Source organism: Phyllobates terribilis, unplaced genomic scaffold (genome assembly GCF_046119375.1).
Source record: "Phyllobates terribilis strain yellow unplaced genomic scaffold, ASM4611937v1 Scaffold_13__5_contigs__length_258822181, whole genome shotgun sequence".
NCBI lineage: Eukaryota > Metazoa > Chordata > Amphibia > Anura > Dendrobatidae > Phyllobates > Phyllobates terribilis.
The window spans coordinates 181,892,321-181,914,021 of NW_027362773.1; the positions used below are offsets into that span (position 1 = coordinate 181,892,321).

A 21,701-nucleotide genomic window follows, 5' to 3' on the forward strand; every position below is an offset into this window, starting at 1 on the left:
TGAGTTTCACACCTTTTCTTATAGCACCATGATCAATATCAGTGATTATCCTTCTGGAAGACATTTCAGAAAATGGAAGAGTTCAATTGGAAACAAAATTCCAGGCCTCACTGAAATGTAAAAATCTGATTTAAAGGTATCATCAATTGGAACCTTTTACAGTTCAAGGTTTATTAAAATTCATAAGGCGGATTTAGAGTGACTTTGTTCCAAACACCTCCTGAAAAAGGCTTTGAAAATGCTCAATAGTTTGAACAGATTCATTTTCATGCAAAAAGACTTGCTGTTCATATGATCAGGTATTGAGCGTCTTTTAACCTCATTAAGTTTCCCAAAACGCCAAGCGGTTAACAGAAGTGAGCATATCATTTTTCAGGTATATTTTGCTTGCTTTATACTTGCTATACAAGTCAATGAGTAGGTTAGAAAGAACCCTGGAAGGTTCCTGAGTGACGTTCACAGCATTTTGCGAGCAAAAAAGAAACTTAAACAAACTCATTTGATGCCCAAAACAATACTTAGAAAAAAAAAACCAAACTATGTTTACAAAAATGCTGGAAAACACTAAAAAGGGTGATTCAGGAAAAGAATCGCTGTCGTTTCTTGAGGCCGTTTCGGCTTGAAATCCTGGTCAATTTCAACCACCTGGAAAAGGTGTCATGCGAAAATTGGCACAAGTCATAGAGTACGATTGCTTGGTGTGACATAGATGATATGAGTTTTGCTTCATGAAGTCAAGTTTAACTTTTGAGTTAAACTTTCTTGATAGATAGATGTTTTTGCCATGTGGAATTTAACTTTCTCTTTTTATGTTAAACCATGTGCATTGGCAAATTGAGTGTGAGCAGAAAAGATAAAACCGCTATGCGCAAAGAATTTCTTAGGTTCCACTGAGATTTGAACTCAGATCGCTGGATTCAGAGTCCAGTGTGCTAACCATTACACCATGGAACCACATGACCAATGAACCTGGCTGGATTTTCTTTTGAAAACAGTAAAAGAGCATGTGTAAATAGTGGAAATGTGAGAAATTCACTCTTAATCCAATGATCTGAGTTCTAATCTCAGTGGAACCTGGGAATTCATGCATTATGATGAAAACTGGTTCTAAAGCTGTTCCGCAAATGTATATCTAACACACATTGGTAAATTAATATCTCCTCCCTTTTTATTCCACAAGTGTGCTTAAAGTTCCATGATATCACAACAAGGACAGTTTTAAAATGTTGATGAAATCTGGCTAATAATTAGCGTGCTGGATCTATCAGCTGGAAAAAGGGTGAGAAAAAAAGAAATTGCAAAACTTCTGCTCATCCAGAAGTCACTAATGATTTTTCATGGTGTGCTAAAAGGTTCCATCGGAAAGATAATTCAAGTAGAGTTGGTGCAAATCAAAGTTCATATCCCAGTCCATCAGCCACAGCAGTGGTCTGTGTTCACTGGAAAAAAGGAGGATTTGCACCACATACCTGATGGCACCCTCTGAGCTTTGTTTGATTGGTGGTGTGATGCACAAGTGACATCTCACCCGGCTGACTAATCAAAAGAAGATCTACAGATGCTGTTAAGCTGGTTCTACAAATACAGTCCATAGATTACAGGCCATTTCTGTGGGGGAAAGACTTGGGAATGTGGAAATTGATATACTCAGATAATGCGTCAAAATGTTACATGAAGTTAAATGTAGCTGGCAAGATTTGAACCTACGGGGGAAGACCCCAATAGATTTCTAGTCCATCGCCTTAACCACTCGGCCACAACTACTCAGACACTGTTGCTTTCTTATGAGTTTCACACCTTTTCTTATAGCACCATGATCAATTTCAGTGATTATCCTTCTGGAAGACATTTCAGAAAATGGAAGATTTCAATTGGAAACAAAATTCCAGGCCTCACTGAAATGTAAAAATCTGATTTAAAGGTATCATCAATTGGAACCTTTTACAGTTCAAGGTTTATTAAAATTCGTAAGGCGGATTTAGAGTGACTTTGTTCCAAACACCTCCTGAAAAAGGCTTTGAAAATGCTCAATAGTTTGAACAGATTCATTTCCATGCAAAAAGACTTGCTGTTCATATGATCAGGTATTGAGCGTCTTTTACCCTCATTAAGTTTCCCAAAACGCCAAGCGGTTAACTGAAGTGAGCATATCATTTTTCAGGTATATTTTGCTTGCTTTATACTTGCTATACAAGTCAATGAGTAGGTTAGAAAGACCCCTGGAAGGTTCCTGAGTGACGTTCACAGCATTTTGCGAGCAAAAAAGAAATTTAAACAAACTCATTTGATGCCCAAAACAATACTTAGAAAAACATCACCAAACTATGTTTACAAAAATGCTGGAAAACACTAAAAAGGGTGATTCAGGAAAAGAATCGCTGTCGTTTCTTGAGGCCGTTTCGGTTTGAAATCCTGGTCAGTTTCAACCACCTGGAAAAAGTGTCATGCGAACATTGGCACAAGTCATAGAGTACGATTGTTTGGTGTGACATAGATGATATGAGTTTTGCTTCATGAAGTCAAGTTTATCATTTGAGTTAAACTTTCTTGATAGATCTTTTTGCCATGTGGATTTTAACTTTCTCTTTTTATGTTAAACCATGTGCATTGGCAAATTGAGTGTGAGCAGAAAAGATAAAACTGTTATGCACAAAGAATTTCTCAGGTTCAACTGAGATTTGATCTCAGATCGCTGGATTCAGAGTCCAGAGTGCTAACCATTACACCATGGAACCACATGTCCAATAAAGGTGGCTGGATTTTCTTTTGAAAACAGTAAAAGAGCATGTGTAAATAGTGGAAATGTGAGAAATTCACTCTTAATCCAGTGATCTGAGTTCTAATCTCAGTGGAACCTGGGAATTCATGCATTTTGATTAGTGTTGATCCACCCCCGTAGTGTTCGAGTTCGGTTCGGTTCGTCGAACACCCGTGTGTTCGTCGAACTGTTCGTCAAACAACTTCGAACACCATTAAAACCAATGGCAGGCAAACAAAAACACATAGAAACACATAGAAAACACCTTTAAAGGTGTCCAAAAGCTGACAAACTGCTCAGAAGACACAACTAACACATGGAAAAGTGACAAGTACATATAGTCATGCAAAAAGAAAAGAGGTGGAGGAGTAAAAGGAGGGGGAGACACAGATATAGGCATGTCATGCCCTTCTAAAATCCAAAAATTGAGAAGCCGACACGTTCAGTCCGCTCCTGCCCGTGCCACCTCCACGACGCCGGGTTTGTGCCAGAGCCACGGTGAACCCTGACGGCCAGCCCCCCTCTCCCAATACTGGTGCCTGTCCGCTGGTGGGTCGAGCGAGCCCCCCTGTGGTGGAGGCAGCTCTAAGCTTTTTAATTTAAATTGTCTCTCTAATTTGAATGAATACACTTTAAATCCATTTACAAGGATCTATTGGAGTGCAAGTCTCATGCTAGCAGCCGCGTAATTCCAGCTCCAGTAGCGTCCACTAAAGCTGCTGCAGTTAAAAAGCTTTTATAAGGATCGAGCTCGGCTGTCCACCGCAAGGCATCCTACTGCCAGTCCCAGCCCCTATGCCTTGGGGTGCCTCCTGATGCTCTTCACTGAGTATCCCGTGGTCCCGAAGCATTTCCTTTGAAAAAATTAAGTGTCCAAACTACAGGTGGTATAGCTTGCTTAACAGCCGGGATAATCCGCTGACTAGCAGACACTGCTACTAGGCACAAAGAAATTCCTGGGCTAGATGCAGTTAAAAATTTGTAATTAGATACTCTCTTTGGATGCTGAGAAAGCATTCCATAGAGTCTCCTGGCACGCCATATATGATAATCTTAAAAAGCTTGGGGTAGGGGTCTAGGGGACCCTTTTATAGCCAAAATCACGGCCCTGTATCACAATACGTCACCTAGGCTGAAGATAAATGGAACTGTAGCACCCTGAGGGCTCGGTTGCTACAGAGGTATTGCACCTCACCCAGAGGTGTGATATCTCTCTCTCAGGTAAGGATGGAGAGTGGATCAGGACCCGACACCTGCATGCATTACACCACATTGCCGTGGGGCAGGGCGACCAATATGCCCCTGAGATGGGCACGACAGTCCCTGTCCCTGGCTGGAGTGGGGGGAGGGAACACTGAGGAAGGTGAACCCTGTAGTGCAGGAGCAGGGAGGAAGCAGTTCCTGGGTGCATTGAGAAGGGAGTATAAAAGGTGGGCACCATCTTAGTTCAGTGCAGAGAAGTCTGAGCAGAAGTGGCAGGGAGCAGGGGCTCTGCATGAGCTCTGCTCCGGAGGCGGGCCTAGTAACAGAGGCCCAGGCCTGGAAGAGGAAGAAGGAAGGAAGAGGAGCGGAGAAGGCTCCAGGAACGAGGAACGAAGGGATCCCAGGGGTGCGGATGGGCGAGTTGCCACCGCACGCCCGAATCCACCTGTGTGGAGGGGTCAGGCCAAAGGGGGAGACCGGTCCCCGAAACTAGTGGAGGCAGGAAACGACTCTCAGCTAGAAACCGGGGGCTGTGACATTTTATGTGGCGCAGCCCCTCGCTACACCCGCTAGGAGGGCAGCACATAGGGTCAGGGAAACTGGCGCCAAGTTTACCAAGAGGAGGCCCGAGGCAGCCGGACAGAAGGGTTGGTAAGAAAGGCCAGACAAAGGACACACAAAGGGGGTCCTGTGAAGCACTCCAAAGTTATCTGGGAGTTGTCTGAGCCCCTCATCTGGTGAGCACAGTACGACGTGGGCAGCCGTTACCTGCAGACGTGGTCTGGATAATAAGAACTGTGAGTAAAGGCCCTGGACTGCATCACTGACTCCGTGTCGTTACTGCTGCTGCCCTGCACCATCACCCCCATCCTCCGCATACACTGCCCTGAGGCTATACTCCTCCCGTGGGGAGTTATGCTACGCTCTGCTGCACCCACAACACCAGCCTCAGCGGTCTGCCCTGCAGCGGCGGTTCACTCTGACCGCAATCCACGGGTGGCGTAGTCGGACATTTAAACATCAAAACCACATAAATAGTTCAGCCATTGGTTTGACCAACCTGAGCTACGGAACCGGGTCGCCGCCACGAAGACTACAACCACCAGCATTCAACAAAAAGAGTCCGGCTCCGGGTGTCCCAAGGCCCAGGGGGTGCATCAGAACATTTTCATCACCTTTCACAATCACCAATGGGACAAGGCAGGGATGTCCTCTGTCCCCTCTCTTATACATCCTAGTGACGGAGCACCTGCTCTCATCAATTCGCCATAACCCCAATATTAGGTGGATTGAGGTGGGAGGCACCGAGTACAAGTGCTCTCTATTTGCTGATGATGTCCTAGTATATATCACTCAATCACATATATCCATCCATGCTGTTATGGCTGAAATAGATCACTTTGTTACATGGTCAAATTTTAAAATCAATGCAGCGAAGTCTGAGGCCCTCGATGTCTCCCTCCCCAAATCCATATAGGATTCCATCCAGTCCAACTTTCCCTTTGCCTGGCCCTCACAGGGTATCAAATACTTAGGAATTCCTATTCATAGAGACCTCTCCCATCTATTTTATCTTAATTTTGGGCCCTTTTTTGAACAACTCCATACAGACCACGGTTGGCAAGTTAGAACTGTAAGATTCACTTCATGAACCACTGGTGTTTTGTGGAAAAGCACATGTACACTGTGTTCCATATCATTATGCAAAAAGTGTTTAGGAGTAGTGTTGAGCCACCCCCGTAGTGTTCGAGTTCGGTTCGGTTCGTCGAACACCCGTGTGTTCGCCGAACTGTTCGTCGAACTGTTCGTCGAACACCTTCGAACACCGTTAAAAACAATGGCAGGCAAACAAAAACACATAGAAACACATAGAAAACACCTTCAAAGGTGTCCAAAAGCTGACAAACTGCTCAGAAGACATAACTAACACATGGAAAAGTGACAAGTACATATAGTCATGCGAAAATAAAAGAGGTGGAGGAGTAAAAGGAGGGGGAGACACAGATATAGGCATGTCATGCCCTTCTAAAATCCAAAAAGTGAGAAGCCGACACGGCCAGTCCGCTCCTGCCCGTGCCACTTCCGTGTCGCCGGGTTTGTGCCAGAGCCGCAGTGAACCCTGACGGCCAGCCCCCCTCTCCCAATACTGGTGCCTGTCCGCTGGTGGGTCGAGCGAGCCCCCCTGTGGTGGAGGCAGCTCTAAGCTTTTTAATTTAAATTGTCTCTCTAATTTGAATGAATACACTTTAAATCTATTTACAAGGATCTATTGGAGGGCAAGTCTCATGCCAGCAGCCGCGTAATTCCAGCTCCAGTAGCGTCCACTAAAGCTGCTGCAGTTAAAAAGCTTTTATAAGGATCGAGCTCGGCTGTCCACCGCAAGGCATCCTAATGCCAGTCCCAGCCCCTATGCCTTGGGGTGCCTCCTGATGCTCTTCACTAAGTATCCCATGGTCCCGAATCATTTCCTTTGAAAAAATTAAGTGTCTAAACTACAGGTGGTGTAGCTTGCTTAACAGCCGGGATAATCCGCTGACTAGCAGACACTGCTACTAGGCACAAAGTATTTCCTGGGCTAGATGCAGTTAAAAATTTGTAATTAGATACTCTCGTTGGATGCTGAGAAAGCATTCCATAGAGTCTCCTGGCACGCCATATATGATTCTCTTAAAAAGCTTGGGGTAGGGGTCTAGGGGACCCTTTTATAGCCAAAATCATGGCCCTGTATCGCAATATGTCACCTAGGCTGAAGATAAATGGAACTGTAGCACCCTGAGGGCTCGGTTGCTACAGACGTATTGCACCTCACCCAGAGGTGTGATATCTCACTCTCAGGTAAGGATGGAGTGTGGATCAGGACCCGACACCTGCATGCATTACACCACATTGCCGTGGGGCAGGGCGACCAATATGCCCCTGAGATGGGCACGACAGTCCCTGTCCCTGGCTGGAGTGGGGGGAGGGAACACTGAGGAAGGGGAACCCTGTAGTGCAGGAGCAGGGAGGAAGCAGTTCCTGGGTGCATTGAGAAGGGAGTATAAAAGGTGGGCACCATCTTAGTTCAGTGCAGAGAAGTCTGAGCAGAAGTGGCAGGGAGCAGGGGCTCTGCATGAGCTCTGCTCCGGAGGCGGGCCTAGTAACAGAGGCCCAGGCCTGGAAGAGGGAGAAGGAAGGAAGAGGAGCGGAGAAGGCTCCAGGAATGAGGAATGAAGGGATCCCAGGGGTGCGGACGGGCGAGTCGCCACCGCACGCCCGAATCCACCTGCGTGGAGGGGTCAGGCCAAAGGGGGAGACTGGTCCCCGAACTAGTGGAGGCAGGAAACGACCCTCAGCTAGAAACCGGAGGCTCTGAAATTTTATGTGGCGCAGCCCCTCGCTACACCCGCTAGGAAGGCACCACATAGGGTCAGGGAAACTGGCGCCAAGTTTACCAAGAGGAGGCCCGAGGCAGCCGGACAGAAGTGTTGGTAAGAAAGGCCAGACAAAGGACACACAAAGAGGGTCCTGTGAAGTGCTCCAAAGTTATCTGGGAGTTGTCTGAGCCCCTCAACTGGTGAGCACAGTACGACGTGGGCAGCCGTTACCTGCAGACGTGGTCAGGATAATAAGAACTGTGAGTAAAGGCCCTGGACTGCATCACTGACTCCGTGTTGTTACTGCTGCTGCCCTGCACCATCACCCCCATCCTCCGCATACACTGCCCTGAGGCTATACTCCTCCCGTGGGGAGTTATGCTACGCTCTGCTGCACCCACAACACCAGCCTCAGCGGTCTGCCCTGGAGCGGCGGTTCACTCTGACCGCAATCCACGGGTGGCGTAGTCGGACATTTAAACATCAAAACCACATAAATAGTTCCGCCACTGGTTTGACCGCCCTGAGCCACGGAACCGGGTCGCCGCCACGGAGACTACAACCACCAGCATCCACCAAAAAGGGTCCGGCTCCGGGTGTCCCAAGGTCCAGGGGGCGCGTCAGAACATTTTCATCACCTTTCACAATCACCAATGGGACAAGGCAGGGATGTTCTCTGTCCCCTCTCTTATACATCCTAGTGACGGAGCACCTGCTCTCATCAATTCGCCATAACCCCAATATTAGGTGGATCGAGGTGGGAGGCACCGAGTACAAGTGCTCTCTATTTGCTGATGATGTCCTAGTATATATCACTCAATCACATATATCCATCCCTGCTGTTATGGCTGAAATAGATCACTTTGTTACATGGTCAAATTTTAAAATCAATGCAGCGAAGTCTGAGGCCCTCGATGTCTCCCTCCCCAAATCCATATAGGATTCCATCCAGTCCAACTTTCCCTTTGCCTGTCCCTCACAGGGTATCAAATACTTAGGAATTCCTATTCATAGAGACCTCTCCCATCTATGTTATCTTAATTTTGGGCCCTTTATTGAACAACTCCATACAGACCACGGTTGGCAAGTTAGAACTGTAAGATTCACTACGTGAACCGCTGGTGTTTTGTGGAAAAGCACATGTACACTGCGTTCCAAATTATTATGCAAAAAGTGTTTAGGAGTGATAAGGGAAGAATTTGTTTGTTTGTCAGTTAAACTCATTGATGGTGATGTGTGTCAGGGCTCTTTATATCACTGTAAGGAATTGCAGACACCTGTGCTAATTAGTTTGGCAGGTGTGTCCAATGAAAGGCAAGACTACTTAAGAAGGCTCTCTCACATTATTAAGCAGCCTACATTTTCTGCCAAAATGGGAAAGAAAAAGGATGTGTCGGCTGCTGAGAAGCAACAAATTGTGGAGTGTTTAGGTCAAGGCATGACTACAATCAACATTGTGCGATGATCAGGATGAAGTGTCTTGGCAATCAAGAAGTATGTAGCTGATTCACAGTACACACGTGTGCGTGCTGATAAGGGCAAATTGAGGACTCTTTCCTACAGGCAATTACGTCAGGTTGAAAGAGCAGCGGCCAAAAAGCCTTGTCATAGCAGCAGACAAGTTTTTGAAGCTGCTTGTGCCTCCAACGTCCCCTGAACAACAAGATGCAGGGTCCTTCAGAGGTTTGCAGCTGTGCATACGCCATCCTGTCGACCTCCTCTGTCCACTTCACACAAGCAGAAACGGCTCCAGTGGGCCAAACATTACATGAAGACTGATTTCAAAACAGTTTTGTTCACGGATGAGTGCCGTGCAGCGCTCGATGGTCCAGATGGATGGAGTGGAGGATGGCTGGTTGATGGACACCCCACGCAAACACGGCTACAGCGCCAACAAGGAGGAGGTGGAGTAATGTTTTGGGCTGGAATCATGGGGAGAGAGATTGTCGGCCCCTTTAGGATCCCTGAAGGCGCTAAAGATGAACTCCATAATGCATGTGGATTTTCTCAAACAGCACTTCCTGCCATGGTTCAAGAAGAAGAACCGTGTATTTCACAGCAAGATCATTTTTCTGCATGATAATGCACCATCTCATGCTGCACATGAAACATCTGCATCTCTGGCTGATATGGGCATAAAAGGAGACAAACTTATGTTGTGACCCCCATGCTCCCCTGACCTCTACCCCATTCAGAACCTTTGGAGCATCATTAAAAGGAGTGTCTATGATGGCGGGAGGCAGTTCACATCTAAGCAACAGCTCTGGGAGGGTATTCTGTCCTCATGCAAAACAATTGAAGCAGAAACCATCCAAAACCTGACAAATTCAATGGACGAGAGAGTTCAGAAGCTCCTTTCGAACAAGGGGTCCTATGTGAAAATGTAACATCACCTAGAATAAAGTTTTGAGTTGAAAACTGTTTGATTTCAGTTTCTAACAACCTGCTAATGCTTATAATTTCAAAAATGACCATTTTTTTGGTCTTTATTAAAATGAAAAGGTTGATCGAAAAGTTTGGGGGATCTAAGAGTGTGGCAACCCAGTAGTCATGATTACTTCGAATTCTGACAATATGAGGGTCATGCTGCAGGTAGTGCAGCAAGAAGGCACTTATGTGTCTTGCGCATCTCGGAGCCCCAAAATTATTTTCCGGGCTAGATGCAGCTAAAAATTATTTTTAATTTTAAATCTGGTGAAGCTTTAGTATAGATGGCCTAATAGGATCAGTGCTGCACACTGCTACAAAGCCCAAATTATTTTCCAGTCAAGATACAGATAAACATGATTAGTAATTTGAAAACTTAAAACGGTTGGTAGGGTGATTTTAACCAATCATCAAGCTTTTACTCTCCCCAGGATGACACAGGGGTAGAAAAGTCATTTCGGATCCATGATTTGTTCATCTTTATGAACGTGAGTCTGTCTACATTATCAGTGGAGAGCCGCATGCGCTTATCTGTCAGCACACCACCAGCAGCGCTGAACACACGTTCAGACAGAACGCTGGCTGCGGGGCATGACAAGATCTCCAAGGCGTAAGTGGCTAGCTCCGGCCATTTATCCAGATTGGAAGCCCAAAAAGAGCAAGGGTCCAGTGACACAGTCGTGGCTTCAATGTTTACTTGGAGATACTCCTGTACCATAGTCTCTAGGCGTTGACTATGTGTCAGACTTCTTGTCTAATGTGGCCTTGCAAAGGATGGGCTAAAAAAGTGGTGAAATGATTCCGCAAAATTGATGTTACCAGCAGATACTGTGGTTCTGTTACAGTTTGAGTGCTGAACACTTGACGGTCCCACGGTTGGCAAGTTGGAACTGTGAGATTCACTACGTGCACCACTGGTATTTTGTGGAAAAGCACATGTAAGATTCTGCAACAGTCTCTGCTGATACTCCTGCATGCGTGCATCCCTTTCTATGGCAGGAATAATTTCTGCAAATTTACTTTTGTACCGGGGATCTAACAGTGTGGCAACCCAGTAGTCAGGATTATTTCTAATTCTCACAATTCGAGGGTCATGTTGCAGGTAGTGCAGCAAGAAGGCACTCATGTGTGTTGCGCATCCAGCAGCACCAAGTCCCTGTTGTGTTGGTGGCGAGGTAACAATCATGCTTCCTTCCTCTGTCCTCTCCCCCCAACCTCGCACAACAGAAATGTGATCAAGGTCTCCCTCATCTGATGAGTCTTCCATCAGTTCGTCCTCCACTTCTTCCTGGGCTCCTGCACCTTCCTCACTAGTTTGGCTGCTACCATGCGCCCTGGTAAAACCATCTCCCCCACCCTCACATGCCTGCCGCCTTGGTGCTGCCGACCGTCTGGACCTTGCAGATGTTAGCCCTTCCGCATACAACTCCTCCTCCTCTTCTTCCTCCACCTCCTCTTGTGCCACCACCTGACTCCGAATTCTGTTTAACATGTGCTCCAGCATGTAAATCACCGGAATAGTCATGCTGATAATGGCATCGTCAGCACTAAACATCTTCGTCGCCATTTCAAAACTGTGCAGAAGGGTGCATAGGTCCCTGATCTGAGACCACTCCTCCAGCGTGATTTGCCCCACCTCTGAATCTCGTTGGCCCAGGCTATACGTCAGAACGTATTGCACCAGGGCTTGTCGGTGCTGCCACAGTCGCTGCAACATGTGCAGAGTTGAATTCCACCGGGTAGGCACATCGCATTTTAGCCGGTGAAGTGGCAGGCCCAACGACTTCTGTAGAGATGTAAGTCGCTGAGCTGCGGGATGCGAACGGCGGAAGTGAGCACACAGCGACCGTGCCCTCTGCAGAAGGCCATCTAGTCTGGGATAGTGGGCTAAAAATTGCTGGACAACCAGGTTCAACACGTGAGCCATACAAGGCACGTGTGTGACATTGCCCCGGCGAAGGGCCGCACCCAGGTTTGCAGCATTGTCGCACACGGCCTTCCCTGGTTTCAGGTCCAGTGGAGACAACCATTCATGAAATTGCTTCTCCAGAGCTGACCACAACTCCTCAGCTGTGTGACTCACATTTCCCAGACATTTCAATGTAAAAACCGCCTGATGACGTTGAGCCCTACTGCCAGCATAGTAAGGAGGTGTGCAGGATCCCTTCTGCGCAGTTAGAAAGCTTGTGGCATGACCAGACAGGCTTTGGGTGCAGGTGGAAGACCGAGAGGAGGTTGAGGAGGCAGAAGCAGTGGAGGAACTTTGACATAAAGAGGATTGACGCACAACTCGTGGGGACGTCAAGACTTGGACAGCAGCCCCTTGTCCTGCTGTCACCATAGTTACCCAGTGCCCAGTCAGCGACATGTAACGCCCCTGTCCATGCCTACTCGTCCAAGTGTCTGTGGTGAAATGCACCCTGTCACACACAGAGTTTCTCAAAGAAGCGGTGATGTTGTGTGCGACATGCTGGTGGAGCGCAGGCACACCTTTCTTTGAGAATTAGTGCCGACTGGGCATCTGGTACTGGGGCACTGCGACGGACATAAGGTCTCGAAAATCCTCTGTGTCCACCAGGCGGAAAGGCAGCATTTCTGTAGCCAAGAGCTTGCAGATGGTGAAATTCAACCTCTTAGCTTTCTCATGGCTAGGAGGAAATGGTCTTTTACTTGTCCACATCTGAGGGACCGAGGGCTGGCTATTGTGCTTAGACGGGGTTGATAAGGGTGTCCCCGGCAAACTGCCGGTCTGTGAGGAAGATGCAGGCGGACATGTTAGGTTGCCTTGATCCAAAGGTGGTGCTATCGATGTCGGACAGTGCTCAACACCAGCTGGTGTTTCCACCTCCAAAGAAAATGATGACCTGCTAATCACGCTGGCTGTTGCGGGTAAAGAGGTGGCAGGTCTGCGCCCCAAAACAGGTGTGACTGCTGTCCCCCCAGTCACAGAGGATGAAGAGGCCGCGGATGCACAAGATATGGCAGACGGTGGTTGGCCCGGCCGGCTAGGCCGCATTGTAGCACACTGAGCTTCCCACTGCAACTTATGCTTCATGTCCATGTGCCGGTTCATGCATGAAGTACTCAAACTCTGTATTTTTTGGCCTCTACTTAGCTTTTGCTGACAAATGTTACAGATAACACGAGTTGGGTCATCTTTATCGATCTGAAAAAATGCCCAGGCTATGCAAGGCTTAGCACCGATGCGACCTGAAGAGCCACCACGACGTGTGGTGAGAGGCAGAGTTGTGTTTGAGGATGCAGTTGTTGACGTGCTTCCAGTACTACGTCTCTGTCCAGGAAGGCGCAACCTGACCTCGTCGTCACTAGCATCTTCCTCCACCTCCTCTGCTGACCTCATCTCTTGGCTGACTGTGGGTTGACAGTAAGTGGGATCTCCAACCTCATCATCATCACCCTGTGTGTTATCACACCCGTCGTCCTCAGAGCCAACCTGTTCCTGCCCTGACAAAAAACTAAAGTTGTCGCTCCAATCAGGTATTTGAGTCTTATCATCGTCTTCCTCATTGTCTCCACCAACAGGAGTTACAGTTTGGGAATGAGGGTCTACATTATGGTCAGAACCTTCTGCGTCTGGTCCTGGATCCGACTCATAAAGATTCTGGGCATCAGTGCAGATCATTTCCTCGTCTGGATTCACAGAAGCGCTGGAGTCGACCTCTGATTCCCAGGCTATAGTATGAGTAAACAGCTCTGCAGACTCAACCATCTGTTCTACCTCATACTCAGATGGGCAGCTGGAGATTTGGGAGCTGTGAGGAAGCAAGTGCGATTTGGGTGACACCTTTGAGGACTGGAGTATTTGTGATGTTGAAGTTGATGTGGAGGAGAGCCCACTTAAAGGAGCACTTGATATCCGTTGAAGCACCTGCTGTTTTTGTGCCTCATCTGGAATTTGTAGCGATTGGCGTGGCCGTAAGAAAGGGATCTTATCACATTGTCCGCTAAAAGAAGTAGACATTTTAGTTTTTTTGGAAGATGGTCTTTCTTCTGCAGATGTTACTGTTGCTTTAACACCTACCCCACGGACACAACCTTTTTTCCCCTTCCCAACACGCCTATTCCCCTTTCCACCAGCAGCAGGCCTTTTTCCACTTATTTTGGTGGTTAACTAATTCACAACTCTGGAGTTGTTTGCACAAAAAAACAATGGATGGTAACCGAGCAGAGCTGAGTGGCCAAACTGTGGTATTAGGCCAAAACTATTGGCTGGGTTAGATGCAGAAAAAAATTATATTCAGTTTGCAACCTGATGGAGGTCAGTATAGATGGACTAATACAACAAGTCCCACACACAGCTAGAAGCCCAATATTTTTTCAGAGGTAGATGCAGAAAAAAATATATTCAGTTTGCAACCTGATGGAGGTCAGTATAGGTGGACTAATAGAACAAGTCCCACACACTGCTAGAAGGCCCAATATTTTTTCAGAGCTAGATGCAGAAAAAAATTATATTCAGTTTGCAACCTGATGGAGGTCAGTATAGATGGACTAATACAACAAGTGCCACACACAGCTAGAAGCCCAATATTTTTTCAGAGGTAGATGCAGAAAAAAATATATTCAGTTTGCAACCTGATGGAGGTCAGTATAGGTGGACTAATAGAACAAGTCCCACACACTGCTAGAAGGCCCAATATTTTTTCAGAGCTAGATGCAGAAAAAAATTATATTCAGTTTGCAACCTGATGGAGGTCAGTATAGATGGATTAATAGAACAAGACCCACACACAGCTAGAAGCCAATATTTTTTCAGAGCTAGATGCAGAAAAAAATTATATTCAGTTTGCAACCTGATGGAGGTCAGTGTAGATGGATTAATAGAACAAGACCCACACACAGCTAGATGCCCAATATTTTTTCAGAGCTAGATGCAGAAAAAAATTAGATTCAGTTTGCAACCTGATGGAGGTCAGTATAGATGGATTAATAGAACAAGACCCACACACAGCTAGAAGCCCAATATTTTTTCAGAGCTAGATGCAGAAAAAAATTATATTCAGTTTGCAACCTGATGGAGGTCAGTATAGATGGACTAATACAACAAGTCCCACACACAGCTAGAAGCCCAATATTTTTTCAGAGGTAGATGCAGAAAAAAATATATTCAGTTTGCAACCTGATGGAGGTCAGTATAGGTGGACTAATAGAACAAGTCCCACACACTGCTAGAAGGCCCAATATTTTTTCAGAGCTAGATGCAGAAAAAAATTATATTCAGTTTGCAACCTGATGGAGGTCAGTATAGATGGACTAATACAACAAGTCCCACACACAGCTAGTAGCCCAATATTTTTTCAGAGGTAGATGCAGAAAAAAATATATTCAGTTTGCAACCTGATGGAGGTCAGTATAGGTGGACTAATAGAACAAGTCCCACACACTGCTAGAAGGCCCAAGATTTTTTCAGAGCTAGATGCAGAAAAAAATTATATTCAGTTTGCAACCTGATGGAGGTCAGTATAGATGGATTAATAGAACAAGACCCACACACAGCTAGAAGCCCAATATTTTTTCAGAGCTAAATTCAGAAAAAAATTATATTCAGTTTGCAACCTGATGGAGGTCAGTATAGATGGATTAATAGAACAAGACCCACACACAGCTAGAAGCCCAATATTTTTTCAGAGCTAGATGCAGAAAAAAATTATATTCAGTTTGCAACCTGATGGAGGTCAGTATAGATGGATTAATAGAACAAGACCCACACACAGCTAGAAGCCCAATATTTTTTCAGAGCTAGATGCAGAAAAAAATTATATTCAGTTTGCAACCTGATGGAGGTCAGTATAGATGGACTAATACAACAAGTCCCACACACAGCTAGAAGCCCAATATTTTTTCAGAGGTAGATGCAGAAAAAAATATATTCAGTTTGCAACCTGATGGAGGTCAGTATAGGTGGACTAATAGAACAAGTCCCACACACTGTTAGAAGGCCCAATATTTTTTCAGAGCTAGATGCAGAAAAAAATTATATTCAGTTTGCAACCTGATGGAGGTCAGTATAGATGGATTAATAGAACAAGACCCACACACAGCTAGAAGGCCCAATATTTTTTCAGAGCTAGATGCAGAAAAAAATTATATTCAGTTTGCAACCTGATGGAGGTCAGTATAGATGGACTAATACAACAAGTCCCACACAGAGCTAGAAGCCCAATATTTTTTCAGAGGTAGATGCAGAAAAAAATATATTCAGTTTGCAACCTGATGGAGGTCAGTATAGGTGGACTAATAGAACAAGTCCCACACACTGCTAGAAGGCCCAAGATTTTTTCAGAGCTAGATGCAGAAAAAAATTATATACAGTTTGCAACCTGATGGAGGTCAGTATAGATGGATTAATAGAACAAGACCCACACACAGCTAGAAGCCCAATATTTTTTCAGAGCTAGATGCAGAAAAAAATTATATTCAGTTTGCAACCTGATGGAGGTCAGTATAGATGGATTAATAGAACAAGACCCACACACAGCTAGAAGCCCAATATTTTTTCAGAGCTAGATGCAGAAAAAAATTATATTCAGTTTGCAACCTGATGGAGGTCAGTATAGATGGATTAATAGAACAAGACCCACACACAGCTAGAAGCCCAATATTTTTTCAGAGCTAGATGCAGAAAAAAATTATATTCAGTTTGCAACCTGATGGAGGTCAGTATAGATGGACTAATACAACAAGTCCCACACACAGCTAGAAGCCCAATATTTTTTCAGAGGTAGATGCAGAAAAAAATATATTCAGTTTGCAACCTGATGGAGGTCAGTATAGGTGGACTAATAGAACAAGTCCCACACACTGCTAGAAGGCCCAATATTTTTTCAGAGCTAGATGCAGAAAAAAATTATATTCAGTTTGCAACCTGATGGAGGTCAGTATAGATGGATTAATAGAACAAGACCCACACACAGCTAGAAGGCCCAATATTTTTTCAGAGCTAGATGCAGAAAAAAATTATATTCAGTTTGCAACCTGATGGAGGTCAGTATAGATGGACTAATACAACAAGTCCCACACAGAGCTAGAAGCCCAATATTTTTTCAGAGGTAGATGCAGAAAAAAATATATTCAGTTTGCAACCTGATGGAGGTCAGTATAGGTGGACTAATAGAACAAGTCCCACACACTGCTAGAAGGCCCAAGATTTTTTCAGAGCTAGATGCAGAAAAAAATTATATTCAGTTTGCAACCTGATGGAGGTCAGTATAGATGGATTAATAGAACAAGACCCACACACAGCTAGAAGCCCAATATTTTTTCAGAGCTAGATGCAGAAAAAAATTATATTCAGTTTGCAACCTGATGGAGGTCAGTATAGATGGATTAATAGAACAAGACCCACACACAGCTAGAAGCCCAATATTTTTTCAGAGCTAGATGCAGAAAAAAATTATATTCAGTTTGCAACCTGATGGAGGTCAGTATAGATGGATTAATAGAACAAGACCCACACACAGCTAGAAGCCCAATATTTTTTCAGAGCTAGATGCAGAAAAAAATTATATTCAGTTTGCAACCTGATGGAGGTCAGTATAGATGGACTAATACAACAAGTCCCACACACAGCTAGAAGCCCAATATTTTTTCAGAGGTAGATGCAGAAAAAAATATATTCAGTTTGCAACCTGATGGAGGTCAGTATAGGTGGACTAATAGAACAAGTCCCACACACTGCTAGAAGGCCCAATATTTTTTCAGAGCTAGATGCAGAAAAAAATTATATTCAGTTTGCAACCTGATGGAGGTCAGTATAGATGGATTAATAGAACAAGACCCACACACAGCTAGAAGGCCCAATATTTTTTCAGAGCTAGATGCAGAAAAAAATTATATTCAGTTTGCAACCTGATGGAGGTCAGTATAGATGGACTAATACAACAAGTCCCACACACAGCTAGAAGCCCAATATTTTTTCAGAGGTAGATGCAGAAAAAAATATATTCAGTTTGCAACTTGATGGAGGTCAGTATAGGTGGACTAATAGAACAAGTCCCACTCACTGCTAGAAGGCTCAATATTTTTTCAGAGCTAGATGCAGAAAAAAATTATATTCAGTTTGCAACCTGATGGAGGTCAGTATAGATGGATTAATAGAACAAGACCCACACACAGCTAGAAGCCCAATATTTTTTCAGAGCTAGATGCAGAAAAAAATTATATTCAGTTTGCAACCTGATGGAGGTCAGTATAGATGGATTAATAGAACAAGACCCACACACAGCTAGAAGCCCAATATTTTTTCAGAGCTAGATGCAGAAAAAAATTATATTCAGTTTGCAACCTGATGGAGGTCAGTATAGATGGATTAATAGAACAAGACCCACACACAGCTAGAAGCCCAATATTTTTTCAGAGCTAGATGCAGAAAAAAATTATATTCAGTTTGCAACCTGATGGAGGTCAGTATAGATGGACTAATACAACAAGTCCCACACACAGCTAGAAGCCCAATATTTTTTCAGAGGTAGATGCAGAAAAAAATATATTCAGTTTGCAACCTGATGGAGGTCAGTATAGGTGGACTAATAGAACAAGTCCCACACACTGCTAGAAGGCCCAATATTTTTTCAGAGCTAGATGCAGAAAAAAATTATATTCAGTTTGCAACCTGATGGAGGTCGGTATAGATGGATTAATAGAACAAGACCCACACACAGCTAGAAGCCCAATATTTTTTCAGAGCTAGATGCAGAAAAAAATTATATTCAGTTTGCAACCTGATGGAGGTCGGTATAGATGGATTAATAGAACAAGACCCACACACAGCTAGAAGCCCAATATTTTTTCAGAGCTAGATGCAGAAAAAAAATAGATTCAGTTTGCAACCTGATGGAGGTCAGTATAGATGGACTAATAGAATGATGCTATGCCCAAAAGATTTTACTTCACTAGGTGCAGTAAAAAAATTGGTATTCTATACCCAGGTGGTATATCTTGCAACACAGATAGGCTACTCCACTGACTAACACACTCTGCAATAGGCCAAAAAGGATTAGCTTTGCTAGATTCAGCCAAATGCTGTGAAAAAAACTTGCACAGCACTGGCACAGACCTGCCTGGCAAAAACTGATAGGAACTGATGTAACCTAGTCCTGAAAAGGACTCCAATTACAATTAGTCTTTACTCCCACAATCTATCTATTTAAGAGCACAGACCTGCCTGATAAAAGTCATAGGAAATGCTGTAACCTAGTCCTTAAAAGGACTGCAATCACAACTATTCCCTACTCCCAATCTATCTGTATATTTGTGCGAAAATTGGCTTGAAATTAACAAGGTATAGCGCACACAGCAACAGCGGTGCCGTCTAACACGCAGCTGCAGCAGTGAGAAAATGGTGGCGACGGGGAAAATGGCTTGGTCTTATAGGGCAAGGACATGTGACATACACTGCCAATGACACATGCCCTTGCTTGTGTGAAAAAAAGCACTTCGCTCCGTGTGTGCGCTGCTGATAGGCTGACCGATTGCACCTCCCCACTGTAAATGCGGGAAAGAGAAAAAAAAATGGAGATCTTCATTGTTCCTGCAGAGATCCATCCCCTGCCCCTCCCCCCACCCCGCTGTACACTCAAACTGCGTATTAACATTAATTTTCATCATTACTGAGAAAAAATCCAGTTATGATTTTGGTGCATGAACAGTTATCGAACATAACCTCGAACTGCCGAATTTTTCTCAAATTGTTCGTGTTCGCCGAACGGCTCGAACACCGCCCAAAACAGCTCGAATTTGAGATTGGCGAACAGTTCGAGTAGAACAACGCTCATCTCTATTTAGGAGTGATAAGGGAAGAATTTGTTTGTTTGTCAGTTAAACTCATTGATGGTGATGTGTGTCAGGGCTCTTTATATCACTGTAAGCAATTGCAGACACCTGTGCTAATTAGTTTGGCAGGTGTGTCCAATGAAAGGCAACACTACTTAAGAATCCTGTCTCACATTATTAAGCAGCCTACATTTTCAGCCAAAATGGGAAAGAAAAAGGATGTGTCGGCTGCTGAGAAGCAACAAATTGTGGAGTGTTTAGGTCAAGGCATGACTACAATCAACATTGTGCGATGATCAGGATGAAGTGTCTTGGCAATCAAGAAGTATGTAGCTGATTCACAGTACACACGTGTGCGTGCTGATAAGGGCAAATTGAGGACTCTTTCCTACAGGCAATTAAGTCAGGTTGAAAGAGCAGCGGCAAAAAAACCTTGTCATGGCAGCAGACAAGTTTTTGAAGCTGCTGGTGCCTCCAACGTCCCCCGAACAACAAGATGCAGGGTCCTTCAGAGGTTTGCAGCTGTGCATACGCCATCCTGTTGACCTCCTCTATCCACTTCACACAAGCAGAAACGGCTCCAGTGGGCCAACATTACATGAAGACTGATTTCAAAACTGTTTTGTTCACGGATGAGTGCCGTGCAGCGCTCGATGGTCCAGATGGATGGAGTGGAGGATGGCTGGTTGATGGACACCCCACGCAAACACGGCTACAGCGCCAACAAGGAGGAGGTGGAGTAATGTTTTTGGCTGGAATCATGGGGAGAGAGATTGTCGGCCCCTTTAGGATCCCTGAAGGCGCTAAAGATGAACTCCATAATGTATGTGGATATTCTCAAACAGCACTTCCTGCCATGGTTCAAGAAGAAGAACCGTGTATTTCACAGCGAGATCATTTTTTTGCATGATAATGCACCATCTCATGCTGCACATAAAACATCTGCATCTCTGGCTGATATGGGCATAAAAGGAGACAAACTTATGGTGTGACCCCCATGCTCCCCTGACCTCTACCCCATTCATAACCTCTGGAGCATCATCAAAAGGAGTGTCTATGATGGCGGGAGGCAGTTCACATCTAAGCAACAGCTCTGGGAGGGTATTCTGTCCTCATGCAAAACAATTGAAGCAGAAACCATCCAAAACCTGACAAATTCAATGGACGAGAGAGTTCAGAAGCTCCTTTCAAACAAGGGGTCCTATGTGAAAATGTAACATCACCTAGAATAAAGTTTTGAGTTGAAAACTGTTTGATTTCAGTTTCTAATAACCTGCTAATGCTTATAATTTAAAAAATGACCATTTTTTTGGTCTTTATTAAAATGAAAAGGTTGATCAAAAAGTTTGGGGGATCTAAGAGTGTGGCAACCCAGTAGTCATGATTACTTCGAATTCTGACAATATGAGGGTCATGTTGCAGGTAGTGCAGCAAGAAGGCACTTATGTGTCTTGCGCATCTCGGAGCCCCAAAATTATTTTCCGGGCTAGATGCAGCTAAAAATTATTATTAATTTTAAATCTGGTGGAGCTTAGTATAGATGGACTAATAGGATCAGTGCTGCACACTGCTACAAAGCCCAAATTATTTTCCAGTCAAGATACAGATAAACATGATTAGTAATTGGACCTTGCAGATGTTAGCCCTTCCGCATACAACTCCTCCTCCTCTACTTCCTCCACCTCCTCTTGTGCCACCACCTGACTCCGAATTCTGTTTAACATGTGCTCCAGCATGTAAATCACCGGAATAGTCATGCTAATAATGGCACCATCAGCACTAAACATCTTCGTCGCCATTTCAAAACTGTGCAGAAGGGTGCATAGGTCCCTGATCTGAGACCACTCCTCCAGCGTGATTTGCCCCACCTCTGGATCTCGTTGGCCCAGGCTATACGTCAGAACGTATTGCACCAGGGCTTGTCGGTGCTGCCACAGTTGCTGCAACATGTGCAGAGTTGAACTCCACCGGGTAGGCACATCGCATTTTATCCGTTGAAGTGGCAGGCCCAACGACTTCTGTAGAGATGTAAGTCGCTGAGCTGCGGGATGCGAACGGCGGAAGTGTGCACACAGCGACCTTGCCCTCTGCAGAAGGCCATCTAGTCTGGGATAGTGGGCTAAAAATTGCTGGACAACCAGGTTCAACACGTGAGCCATACAAGGCAC

General features: G+C 44.9%; 3 non-coding genes across 3 annotated transcripts; all 3 read right to left on the reverse strand.

Annotated features, from left to right (window-relative positions):
• Window positions 1-882: 882 nt before the first annotated feature.
• TRNAQ-CUG (transfer RNA glutamine (anticodon CUG)) lies at window positions 883-954 on the reverse strand. The gene has a single exon. It is a non-coding gene; the product is annotated as a tRNA-Gln (tRNA).
• Window positions 955-1,682: 728 nt separating this feature from the next.
• On the reverse strand, window positions 1,683-1,764 carry TRNAS-AGA (transfer RNA serine (anticodon AGA)). Its single transcript has one exon. It is a non-coding gene; the product is annotated as a tRNA-Ser (tRNA).
• An 899-nt stretch (window positions 1,765-2,663) lies between these two features.
• TRNAQ-CUG (transfer RNA glutamine (anticodon CUG)) lies at window positions 2,664-2,735 on the reverse strand. Its single transcript has one exon. It is a non-coding gene; the product is annotated as a tRNA-Gln (tRNA).
• Window positions 2,736-21,701: the final 18,966 nt, after the last annotated feature.